Below are 13,034 nucleotides of genomic sequence, written 5' to 3'. Positions count from 1 at the left end.
TCATAGATTCTTTTGGAGAGGGGTCTCTGGCTATACCAGCCTACGTACTTCCGCCCAATTTCATTTTGCTCCTGTGAGTGAGACTGGGCAAGAACTCATTAGGGACGATTACTGGAACTCAGAATTCTATCGGTCCAATCAGCGAACAGGGGGAGGGGTTGAGAGCGATTAGGTCGAAGTTGGTGCCGACTTTGAATTGTAGTCTAGTCTGTAGTTCAACAATGGCGACGGAGGAAGAGACGCCACTAGCTATCCGCTCGGTCGTTTCAACTCTGGAAGGAATTCTTCCCTTTTTTCAAATAATCGTTTCGAGTTACGAACTGTCCCCTGAATCCTTAGTTACATTGACAACATCGACACATGTAGTTGACAGCCACTTTGACAGCCACGCTCGCAGGTAGCGATTTGTTACCTACTGTGAAAGCGGAAGTAGGAAGCGTGAGGTCAGAGCCTCAGAACATACGTCATTACCGAACGTTAGTGATTGGTTAAGGGAACTCCAATGATTTTAAACTTCAGACAAGTTTCCACCAATTACAGTAATCCAAATCCAATGACGTTATTCCAGACTGTATGCCGAGAGAATCGAAGTCAAACAGGCTGGTATTACCAGGCTAGGTCCCAGGGGGGTCCAAGCACAGTGTTACTGGGGCAGTATTTGGGGGTGACGAGCTACAAAGTTCACCAAAGTGTAATCATCACTGTTGATAACAGCAGTGATATCGTCACAGTGACTTAGCAGGACATGATCTCGTTACCTGTGTTTCTTTAATCAAACGTCCCTTTTCATTCGTGCTACACTCAGGCTTTTAAGGAGGAGACAGAGCAAGAATGTCGGAGTCTCCTGGGGATGGCTAGTCGCTACGTCATCATAAAAACAGCCACTTCCGTGTCCACGCGCTAACCTTCTAATGGTTTCTACTGGTGTCAGCGGCAGTACAATGGTGCGGTGCTGTGTCCCGGGTTGTAGTAACAGAAATGATGTCGACAAAACCGATTTCCCCTCGATGAGAAAGAGAAGAAGAGATGGCTGAAGTTGATACGGTAAGTTGGATCTCAAATGATGAACAATAATAACAGGCTAGCGGTTACTAGCCAGCCAAACGTCAGATGTTAACAGTGTTGTGCATGAAGTAGTTCCAAAGAAGTGAATAGTTCATTTTTCTATGAACTTTGAACTGAACTTAACATCATTTTAACTAACTAACCCTCATCAAACCCTAACACAGCTAAAGGACAATCAACGCACAGCCTTTAGCCTACATTAGATAGCTAGCGCTAGCTTCCAACCCTAAATTCACTAACCTGTGTTTCTAAGACATTCCCGGTGTGTTGTAACGCTATTTACATGAGCAAAACAACTAAGCTAACCCTTCCCCTACCCCGACACGGTCAGCATCGCCCCGTGTTTACATTAGCTAGCACTACCGACAGCCTTACTGTCTCACCTCAACGTCGTAGCCCCCCCCCCCCCCCCCCCCCCCCCCATTGAGGCCTGGACTGTCCCTGTTAGCAGAGATTAACAGGCTTATTGCAGCAAGCATCGTGGAGGAAATTGTGCCCTTTAGGCGGTGTAATCACCATCTTTCTGACACATATTAAGCAAGATACAAGTAACAGGTGGTCACCATCAGATAGGAACACTTTGCAAGCTACCTGGACCATGTTAGGAAAACAAGGCTGATGTTCAGTGGGGTTAATGTTGTTGCTGATCCGGGCATCTGATATTACAGTCATCCAAAGGCAGTGTCACTAATTAGTTTCATAAGTGATTAATTAAGTTTACTACCTTGAAACCTTGAAACCCAACACTGGCTACCATTCACTTAAATGCAGTTGGAAATAAATCGATATATTTTAGGTCGAGGTTTTAATGAATGTATTAAGCTTGAACTGCATTTGTAAACCATTACTGTAACTACACGAAATATATTGGTTTCTAAGTAAAGAACATCTGATTTATTCTTGATGGAGCCGTATACAGACTTACATTATTTATTTAATAGTTATACATTTATTTTATTGTAAATCTACTTTCTTACTCTCGTGTAATCCAAGCCGAGCCAATAGCTTGTTTCATGCTTTGGTGGACCCGGGGAGAGAGAGAGACCGGTGATTGTAAGTTGGTAACAGGTGGTGGCCTTGTCGCACCAGGCATACGTTTTTTTACCATAGGGTATGCAAGACGCACACATAAGAGAAGAGAACTGTTATACTCTGATCTGGCATCGACAAAATAAAATGCACGGAAAATACTTTTGCCCAGACCTTTCTTTAACCAATGAGTAATGTCCGCTGACGGGTGCCTCAGCGGCAGTTTGTGTTTGCATTGCATTTGGTATTGAGGTTATCCGAACGTAACTGAAAGTACGGACTACAACAGATTACATTATTAAAGCAACCTGCTCCCCTCACCCTGCCTCTACTCCATCTCCATGTTTCTCCTCCTCTTCCTCCACTGAGCTTCCTCCCTTCTCCTCTCTCTTGTTTCTCTTCCCTGCTGATGGCCGGCCCTCTCGTAGTCGAGTAGAAAGCCCCTCAGTCTGGCGCCGCCGCTGTCTTTGTGTATGACGACCCTCTACCACACTAATCTCTGGCACTCCACAGAGGCCCGTTTACAACACATGCCTGCTTGCGTGCAACATCCCCGTGAGCAGAGGAGATTACACTCACATTAACACTGCTAAGACACTGGCTGCCGCTCAACACTCGGCTCACACAGCCAGGTTTCATCCCAAAGCTGCTGTATTCATAAAGTGCTTTGTCTCAGAAAAAGCTGCAGGTGAGAAGGTGTGCAGCCACACAAAATGCTGAGCATCGCTTTGTTGGCATTAATGTTTGAAGAGTGCTGAAAAGAAGTCATAACATGTCACTTTTTCCTTCCTGTATGTGTTGAGTTTATGGTCATTTCTATGGGGTCAGATCAGTCTCAAATAACTAAATGCACACAGAAGGATTCACAGATATATTTCTGACCCACACAGAAGGATTCACAGATATATTTCTGACCCACATACAAATAGCACCAGTAAAACACCTTTCTGTGTGAGTCTCTCTCAGACTCTTTCCTAAAAATTCTGCCTTTTTTTTCAAATTTTGATTTAGGAATTTTCTACTATTTCTTCAAAATGATCAGTTTTTCCTAAAAGATCTGACTTTTTTACTCAATCTAGACTTTTTAGAATTTCCGATAATTTCTTTGAAATCTTACTTTTTGTGATGCATTTGTGAATCTAGCTACTTCTACTTTACTCAAGCACAAGACCTGAGTACTTTTACTTTTACTCAAGACCTGAGTACTTCTACTTTACTCAAGTACAAGATCTGAGTACTTCTACTTTACTCAAGTACAAAACCTGAGTACTTCTACTTTACTCAAGCACAAGATCTGAGTACTTCTACTTTACTCAAGTACAAGATCTGAGTACTTCTACTTTACTCAAGTACAAGATCTGAGTACTTCTACTTTACTCAAGTACAAGACCTGAGTACTTCTACTTTACTCAAGTACAGGATCTGAGTACTTCTACTTTACTCAAGTACAAGATCTGAGTACTTTTACTTTTACTCAAGATCTGAGTACTTCTACTTTACTCAAGTACAAGACCTGAGTACTTCTACTTTACTCAAGTACAGGATCTGAGTACTTCTACTTTACTCAAGCACAAGACCTGAGTACTTTTACTTTTACTCAAGACCTGAGTACTTCTACTTTACTCAAGTACAAGATCTGAGTACTTCTACTTTACTCAAGTACAAAACCTGAGTACTTCTACTTTACTCAAGCACAAGATCTGAGTACTTCTACTTTACTCAAGTACAAGATCTGAGTACTTCTACTTTACTCAAGTACAAGATCTGAGTACTTCTACTTTACTCAAGTACAAGACCTGAGTACTTCTACTTTACTCAAGTACAGGATCTGAGTACTTCTACTTTACTCAAGTACAAGATCTGAGTACTTTTACTTTTACTCAAGATCTGAGTACTTCTACTTTACTCAAGTACAAGACCTGAGTACTTCTACTTTACTCAAGCACAAGACCTGAGTACTTTTACTTTTACTCAAGACCTGAGTACTTCTACTTTACTCAAGTACAAGATCTGAGTACTTCTACTTTACTCAAGTACAAAACCTGAGTACTTCTACTTTACTCAAGCACAAGATCTGAGTACTTCTACTTTACTCAAGTACAAGATCTGAGTACTTCTACTTTACTCAAGTACAAGATCTGAGTACTTCTACTTTACTCAAGTACAAGACCTGAGTACTTCTACTTTACTCAAGTACAGGATCTGAGTACTTCTACTTTACTCAAGTACAAGATCTGAGTACTTCTACTTTTACTCAAGTACAAGATCTGAGTACTTCTACTTTTACTCAAGTACAAGATCTGAGTACTTCTACTTTACTCAAGTACAAGATCTGAGTACTTCTACTTTACTCAAGTACAAGATCTGAGTACTTCTACTTTACTCAAGTACAAGACCTGAGTACTTCTACTTTACTCAAGTACAAGATCTGAGTACTTCTACTTTTACTCAAGTACAAGATCTGAGTACTTCTACCACCTCTGGTTATGAGCTTTGTTGTACATGTATATATATTTGTTTCCAAAGGTGCTTCTGGTATTTTGTGAGTTAGGCTCCAAAAAGACAGAAGAAAACATTTTGTTGGGACATAAAATATGAGTATTTTTTGGGGGAAATCAGTGAAAAGCAGAAATGATAAGCCTTTAGCCGAGGAAGCGCTTAAGGAACAGATAGGAATCAACACGCAGATGCAGACCATCTTTGAAAGGATTGCTTTTGCTTTCTCAGATAATGGATTTTCTTTAACACTTTTGTTATTTTCTCAAAGATTTGTTTCTGTATTTGTAAGAATGAAAAATATTTGTCAAACCTCAGCGGAGGAACGAATGATCTCGCTCAAATCTTCCAGCTTTAACAATTTCTATTTGGCTTGGCCCCTGTTACCCGGTTTGGACTGAACCCTGAGCTGTACTTGTTTTTCCATTGAGATGCTTTGAAGCTGTTTAATGCAGAGGTTTGGAGATTGGAGGTTATTAACTAATGCACTCGCCCAAAGATTAATTAATGAAATAACTTCTGAAATATTTCAATCCAGAGAGACTGAAACCACATGATGTATTCACAGAGCCAGAGCTAAGGCCTGTCAGGAGCCCCCCCGATGCAGTCCTAATCCACCCTGGCACTTCTCATAATGGTTTTAATGTTTATGTTGTTCCGCGGCAGACGGCCTCTCTAACTTTGTTACGCTCGGACCATCCATTACGGGACAGAGTGGGCGTGATTATTTATGCACACTTAAGCCCGAGTGTGTCGGTGTGTAATTCACTGTAAGCAGACTTCATTGGAATTGCAAATCAATGGCCCCAGCAGCACGCTTTAGCTCGACTCCCTCTGGAGCGATTCCTCCATCTCCGAAACCACCGTCTCCCTCCTTTTTTTTCTCCCCCCCACCCCCACGTTCTGTCTCTATCTGGTCCCAGCCTGTATTAGGTAGTTTGTCTTCCCCGAGTCCCGTCTGGCCTGCAGAGTTAGCCAGCACTTGTTCCTGGGCACTTAGCCAAGGCCAGTCTGGACCTGAGGAGGAGGAGGATGGGGGGAAAGGGAGGGTGGAGAGGAGGTGAAGGGAGTGCAAAGATCCAATAAAAAATGTTGCGTGATTTTAGAAAAGATCGCATTTTAATTCAGAAAAACGTTTTGATTTTAAATTGAATTAAAAATGGACTTATTTTTGCAATACCGTCTTTTATTGATTACATTTTAAGAAAACACAATTTTAAAAACGAACTTATTGACCTTAACATTTATTTTATCAATTGTTCTGTTATTTTTCTAAAAATCCCGGAAAATTACTTTTTAATTAACATTTTTGAAGTTTAGTTAAAATTACCTCATTTAAAAAGTGAAAGAGGGCAAAAAAAAACCAAAAAAATCAAGTAATTTTAGAAAGATCGCATTTTTATTTTGAAATAACTTCTTTTTTTTGAGATTGACTGAAATGAAAAAAACAAATGTTGTCCAATTATTTAAAAAAACGATTTCACTTAGGAAAAAAAACCATTCAGAAATAATTTTCCCTAAAAAATGACCTGTGTGTTCTAACAGTTTAATATTGAAGAACACTTTAAAAATGAACTTATTTGCAAAAAAATAATTGAAAATTAAAAACATAAAGAGAATTGGGGGAAATCACCCCAAATCACTTTGTAATTCAAAGCTTTTCTTTTGTTTTGTGCAACAAAAATAAATATATATATTTCTATAAATGGTTTTTATTAAAAAATTGTCACCTCACTTTTCTTTAGTTTCTGATCTTTGCACGTTCCTTCTGCAACAGGTAGCAGGAAGCTGTCAGATATTTGCAGGAGACGTCCTATAGAGTCACTGCCATGGACACAGGATGGCGGGTAAGATAAGTGGTGGGAGGGGGAGTGCAGGTTCCTTTTAAGTGCTCTGCTGGCATGTGGTCTCTTGTGGTTCTGAATTGATGAAACATGGTTAACAGTTAAAATGCCTGGACCAGAGTCCCTCTTTCTCCTCCCTTTGATCATCCTGTTATATTGAAAAGACACTTTGCTGTCATGCTCTATCTTACCCTTTCAATGCAGCAGAATGAAAAGGAGGTGAGTGGGGTGGGGGAATCTAAGGGCAGAAAGGGGGGGGAAGAAGCCAAGAGGGTAAAAGAGGATCAGAAAAGGAGACGTGTTTCAAACACAGTGAAGTCAGAGGAGATGCAAAGAATAACCCCCGCGGAAAACTGTCTTTCCTCCTCCCCCTTTTACTTTTTCAACTCTGGACCCCCATCGCCTTCCTCCCTTCCATCCCCCCTCTCTCATCCTCTCTTCCTCCCTTCTAACAGAGTGCATCCTTCAGGCTCCTTCGCGCCGATCTCCTCACCAGCTTCTGTATTAGAGGAACCTTTTACCGCTGCCTCGGCCGAATCAGTCACACTCGCTTCCCCTGGCTCTCTCCTACTCACACACACATTTGCTTGCCTCCTTTTCCCACACACACACACACACACACACACACACACACACACACACACACACACACACACACACACCTGGAGATTCTCCACAAACACTTTCACCCATTCTCCAGTTTTCCATCTCTTTCTTCACAGTGCGTTCCCTCACATCTCTCCCACATTGTTCGGCCCCCTCCTCTTCCCTCTTCCCACTTCCCACCTCTCACAGCTCTGTTTGTCTCAGCGTTTATCCCTCCTTAACCTCTATTTACTCTTTCAATCCATCCTTGCCTGGAGATATATCTTCCACGACCCCTTCCCTGTTGTTACCCCCTTGTTTCCTCCCTGCATCCCCTTCCTCCCTACCTTCCTCCCCCTCCGCCCTTGCTGATTTTTCTTCTTGCAATTTCCTCCCATTCGTTCTCTCTCGGCTCGCCGCGCTGAGCTGCACCGTATCCCTGACACTCTTTTACCCTCTTTTTCTGTTCCGTTTTTACCTCCCCCGTCTCGTCTCTCCCCCCTCCTCCTCTCTGCTGGTATTCACTTTTTTCCCTATCAGAAAGTCAGGCCTCGGGTCCCAGAGCAAAATGAGATTTGGAGGCCGAGGCCCCGGTGTGCCCCCCCCCCTCCATCGTCAGATAGGCTGCATGCAGGTATAAACCGTTTACGCTTCCCAGCACCTCTTACCCAGAAAGTAGGGAGGGAAGATTCACTTCCTCTCTCGTTCTCTTTACCTCCCGCATCTGTTTGTGTTGCATCTCTCTCGCCTCCATGTCGCTCATGAAGGGATCCATGAGGTCTTTATGGATTTAATCTGAATGTTAAATAACTTCTGTGCCGTTAATCCCAATAATATCTGTGATTAATCAGGATTAAAGAGGCCCTTTTGGATTTTCCCTGTCCTGTAGTGTGTGCTATAGATTTGAGTGCATGTAAATGGTCTGCAAAAGCTAAAATCCCTGCTTGTACTGCCTGAAACGCCTCCATTTTACTCCTTTGTTTACTTGTGTAAAATAATGACATAACCATGTAACACTTGCACTGCCATTGGCTTGCTCTCCAACATATTGTACGTGATAGAATAGGGGCGGAACATCTGTAAGCGGTTGACCAATCACAACCGACTAACCAATCAATCTGAAAATGAACATAATGTGTCCCCTTTGATGTGTATTATTGGGGGAGATAAATCAAATTCCCATGTGGTGTTGTAATAAAGAAATGCATGGCAGACGGACAGGAGAAATCTGATGGTTCCTTACCTTATTAAATAATCTCAGTTTAAATTTGACAATTTATGCAATATTGGCATGAAGTCCAACACGTAGCTTAGCATTGACAAAGCTGCTGTCATGGAGAGCTGATGTGTGAGTGCTACACACAGTGCCAATACTCATGGTTGTATTCTCTACCACTATCATACTCCGAGCTAGATCTGTGCCTCGTGGTGATCCTGTCCGCTGACTCTGCTCCTGTGCAACTTGAAGAAACTGGATCATGCTTCTGCAGAATGCCTTTCCTCCGTTTCCCCCCCACACACCTAAAGCAAACAATGCAGAACATTTGGCATGCTTTAGGTCTGCCGTTACACCGAGCTGTTTGCTGACTGAGTGATCCCAAGTCACTGCATTAACGATGTCCTCCCTGCCTGTTTCACTTGAGACCTGTGGTTTGTTATTGTGTTGGATTGCATGTTGCAAACCCTGCTCTATAGTGAAAGGTTAGCCACTCAAACACATGCAATCATTGCATGTGTTTGAGTGGCTAAGGATGATGTCTTGAGATGTAGACATTGAAAGCTTGCATTGACTCTGCAGAGATAGCACTAAATGAGAGGAATTGGTCTACAGGACGATAAAAACCTGAAAGCAATCCAGAGCGCCAGAGAGCTTTACTGCATTGTAGTCCATTATATTTCCAATGGTCATCTGGCGCTTGCATTCTGGGTCTTTCTTTACATAAATAGAGACATTTTCATAAATTGGCGCATGCTATTCTACCAGAATACACATCATTACGTTTTTGACGCCCCCAAAAAACCCACCGTTTAATATCTGTCCCCACCAAGGAAAGAGAAAGCGTGTCCTCCTGCGGCTGCCATCAAGTCACAAAGGATTCATCAGAGCCGAGATACTCATTTCAGTCTCAGCTGGACCAGAATTCAAAGCAGCCACAGACTGCATCTTTTTGTCATGATAATAATTTCATAATGTAATTGTGTTTGAACATCAAAGACACGTTTTTCTCGGGAAAGGACAAAATAAATACACCATAAATAGCCTCGATGGGAGGATACAATGCAATGTATCCAGACAGCATGCTGGGATAAATCTCGGGTCATTTGTGCATGAACATCACTGCAAAACACTGATTTCTGCACACTGCAGTCAGCAGCAGACAGTTTTTGGTCATGTAGTACTTTTCTCTTGGTGATTTCAGTAGATGGCAACGTGTATAGCTGCAAGGGATACTTCTGTATTTTCATTCATGCAGTGTAAGAGCTCTGTAAAACCAAGGGGGAAGTGCAGGGTGAGTGAGCAGGGTCAGATCGCAAAAAAAGGTTTGTCCAAGCCAATGCAAGAGACGTGTTTAGTGAGAGACTCGAGGGAAGGAAAGAACAACATGCTTAGTCATAGGTGCAGAGACAGCAGACAGGTGCAGTGATGACGTATATGTTTATGGGCTATAAAGGAACTACAGCACGGTCACATGACTTCACATCACCACCGCTAAGCTAAAGGTGGCTAATGTTGGGCTATAAAGGAACTACAGCACGGTCACATGGCTTCACGTCACCACCGCTAAGCTAAAGGAGGCTAATGTTGGGCTATAAAGGAACTACAGCACGGTCACATGACTTCACCTCACCACCGCTAAGCTAAAGGCGGCTAATGTTGGGCTATAGAGGAACTACAGCACGGTCACATGACTTCACGTCACCACCGCTAAGCTAAAGGAGGCTAATGTTGGGCTATAAAGGAACTACAGCACGGTCACATGACTTCACATCTCCACCGCTAAGCTAAAGGCGGCTAATGTTGGGCTATAAAGGAACTACAGCACGGTCACATGACTTCACGTCACCACCGCTAAGCTAAAGGCGGCTAATGTCGGGCTATAAATGAACTACAGCACGGTCACATGACTTCACGTCACCACCGCTAAGCTAAAGGCGGCTAATGTTGGGCTATAAAGGAACTACAGCACGGTCACATGGCTTCACGTCAGCACCGCTAAGCTAAAGGTGGCTAATGTTGGGCTATAAAGGAACTACAGCATGGTCACATGACTTCACGTCACCACCGCTAAGCTAAAGGAGGCTAATGTTGGGCTATAAAGGAACTACAGCACGGTCACAATAGGAAGTCTTAATATGCTGACTTATGCTGGTGTTTAGGATCAACTGTATACTATTCTGGTCTGTTCGATCTGTAAGTCTGTCTGTATGTATGCTCTCTGAATTGCTCCATAACCTCTCCTTTAGCTCGGTGCTGGCGCCAGTTGAGTGCTAGCTCTGGGTTGAGTGGACTCTAAATTGGTGGAGGTAGAATAATAATGGTAGTTAGCTCCCGCCCAGCTCTATCCAGGACAATCCAGGCGCTAGTCAATCGAAGGCTAACTGCGTGACGGGCCCTGGCAGAAGGGCGTGCGACGGTGGAAAAGGAGGATCAATTTGGGCCTATATAGGTCAGAAGGAATTCTGGGACAAGAGAGGATTTCTTGCTCCGCTGGATATTTATTCCTGTGTTGAAATCAGATTGTGTGCACCTGTATGTGCTATTTTTACCAGACTGACGTACAAGTATGGATGTGCAGAAGGGCATTGACATAAGAAAGGTCTGTTTCTCTCTGTTGTTAAATTCTAATCTTCAACCTATAGATAATAAGTGTTTGATGATGCTCAGATGCAACTAGCTCATGGATCAACAAAGGATATAAAGTACAAAATCATTTGTCATCCTAAACTATATTTTGACTTGAAGTGTTGGGCTCTGACTGAACCCCACAGTCCAGTTTAATGAATATATTATCTTATAGCCCAGGCGATGGTTTTTGTTTTAAGTCAATCAGGAGCCCTAAATTGACGAGAAGGGAAACAAATAATAGTTTTTCTTGAAAGAAAGCAAGGAGTATTTTCTTACTTCTGTGCAGCTCGCTGTCTGTCAGCCGTCGGGCATCTCTGCCAGAGGAGCGATGTGACAGCAGCCAGTAATTTCCCGGGCGCTCTCAGGCCCTCTGTGGCCCACGCAATCAATTATATAACATGAGTGGACACTGAGGCAACAATAAAGACATGATTTACCGCCAGCTATGAAAATGAGAGCAGCCTGTCAGACAGTGAACTGTGTTAGCACTAATCTGTCACGTTTTGAACGTAGATGTGTTTTGGTTGCCATCGGTGAACTGAGTGCTGCTACCTTCATCATCTGGCTCTTCTTTCCCTTCAAAAGTATTAAGGGTTATAACTTCAGTATGTAGCGTCTCTACTTTAAAGAGTCCTCTCCTGCTGATGTTCAGGTGTATATCAGTATGTAGTGTCTCTACTTTAAAGAGTCCTCTCCTGCTGATGTTCAGGTGTATATCAGTATGTAGAGTCTCTACTTTAAAGAGTCCTCTCCTGCTGATGTTCAGGTGTATATCAGTATGTAGCGTCTCTACTTTAAAGAGTCCTCTCCTGCTGATGTTCAGGTGTATATCAGTATGTAGTCTCTACTTTAAAGAGTCCTCTCCTGCTGATGTTCAGGTGTATATCAGTATGTAGCGTCTCTACTTTAAAGAGTCCTCTCCTGCTGATGTTCAGGTGTATATCAGTATGTAGTGTCTCTACTTTAAAGAGTCCTCTCCTGCTGATGTTCAGGTGTATATCAGTATGTAGAGTCTCTACTTTAAAGAGTCCTCTCCTGCTGATGTTCAGGTGTATATCAGTATGTAGAGTCTCTACTTTAAAGAGTCCTCTCCTGCTGATGTTCAGGTGTATATCAGTATGTAGAGTCTCTACTTTAAAGAGTCCTCTCCTGCTGATGTTCAGGTGTATATCAGTATGTAGAGTCTCTACTTTAAAGAGTCCTCTCCTGCTGATGTTCAGGTGTATATCAGTATGTAGAGTCTCTACTTTAAAGAGTCCTCTCCACAGGGAGTTTGGCCTTTGCAGACCATTTAGATCAGGGGTCTCCAACCTTTTCCCCTCTGAGAGCTACCTCTAAAGAAAACAAATGACAGAGAGCTACTTGTGTTTTATATCCTGTGTAACATTTATTCACACGTATCTAAATCCCTGAATAAGGTTTCGTTTGGCACAAGCATATACGGAACATACATCCAACACTCACTATTTGTGTAAGAACAGTAATACTCAAATTAAACTCAAAGTCTGCACGTCCAAACATTTCTTTCTCTTTTCAACAACATCTTTTGTTTGCATGAACATTTTCAAAATATTGGCAGCCAATCCTCACGCTCAAAATACAGAAATGTAACTTTGTGTGAAACATAGCCCAAATTGAACTCATCAGCATATGCATTTCTTTATCTTTTCAAACTATAAAACACATTAAACTCACATTTTTTGCACAACATTTACAAAACACTGCATTTTGTCAAAACATAACTCACACCTTTGAAATCACATAGGCTTCTATTGATGTTGAACAATTATAACCTCTTAACTTTGTCCACATCACACTTTCAGTCATTTAGTCACCAGCCTACATATTCAGTCAAGCACCTTTGGTTAGTGAGATACCTGGCACTGCATGGTGCCAACAAGAGAGCTGTATGCTGGAATATACCCACTTAGGTTCACTCTTATGGAGTCTTTCAAATGTTCATCTGTCAGTCTTGTTCTGAACTTAGATTTGATGACCTTCATGTCAGAAAAAGAAGATTCACAGAGGTATGTAGACCCAAACAAAGCAGCTGTCTTCAGAGCTGCTTGACACAGATTCTTATAGTGTTCTGGCTCAACCAAGCTCCAGAAATGTTCAGCATGCTGTTGAGATTTCAGCTGTATGTCGTTTTTGGAGGTTTAAAAGTT

At 42.3% G+C, this 13,034-nt stretch overlaps 1 long non-coding RNA gene across 1 annotated transcript in view; it reads left to right on the top strand.

The window, feature by feature from the left end:
* The first annotated feature begins 806 nt into the window (after positions 1 to 806).
* Positions 807 to 13,034, top strand: part of LOC134879733 (uncharacterized) — a 29,215-nt gene continuing 16,987 nt past the window's right edge. Inside the window, exon 1 of the long non-coding RNA XR_010167867.1 lies at positions 807 to 1,044. This is a non-coding gene — a long non-coding RNA (uncharacterized LOC134879733). The remainder of the gene's footprint in view (positions 1,045 to 13,034) is intronic.

Source organism: Eleginops maclovinus, chromosome 18 (assembly GCF_036324505.1).
Source record: "Eleginops maclovinus isolate JMC-PN-2008 ecotype Puerto Natales chromosome 18, JC_Emac_rtc_rv5, whole genome shotgun sequence".
Taxonomy (NCBI): Eukaryota; Metazoa; Chordata; class Actinopteri; order Perciformes; family Eleginopidae; genus Eleginops; species Eleginops maclovinus.
The sequence above is the reverse complement of the archived record's forward strand: the minus strand, read 5'-3'. Positions and strand labels throughout refer to the sequence as shown.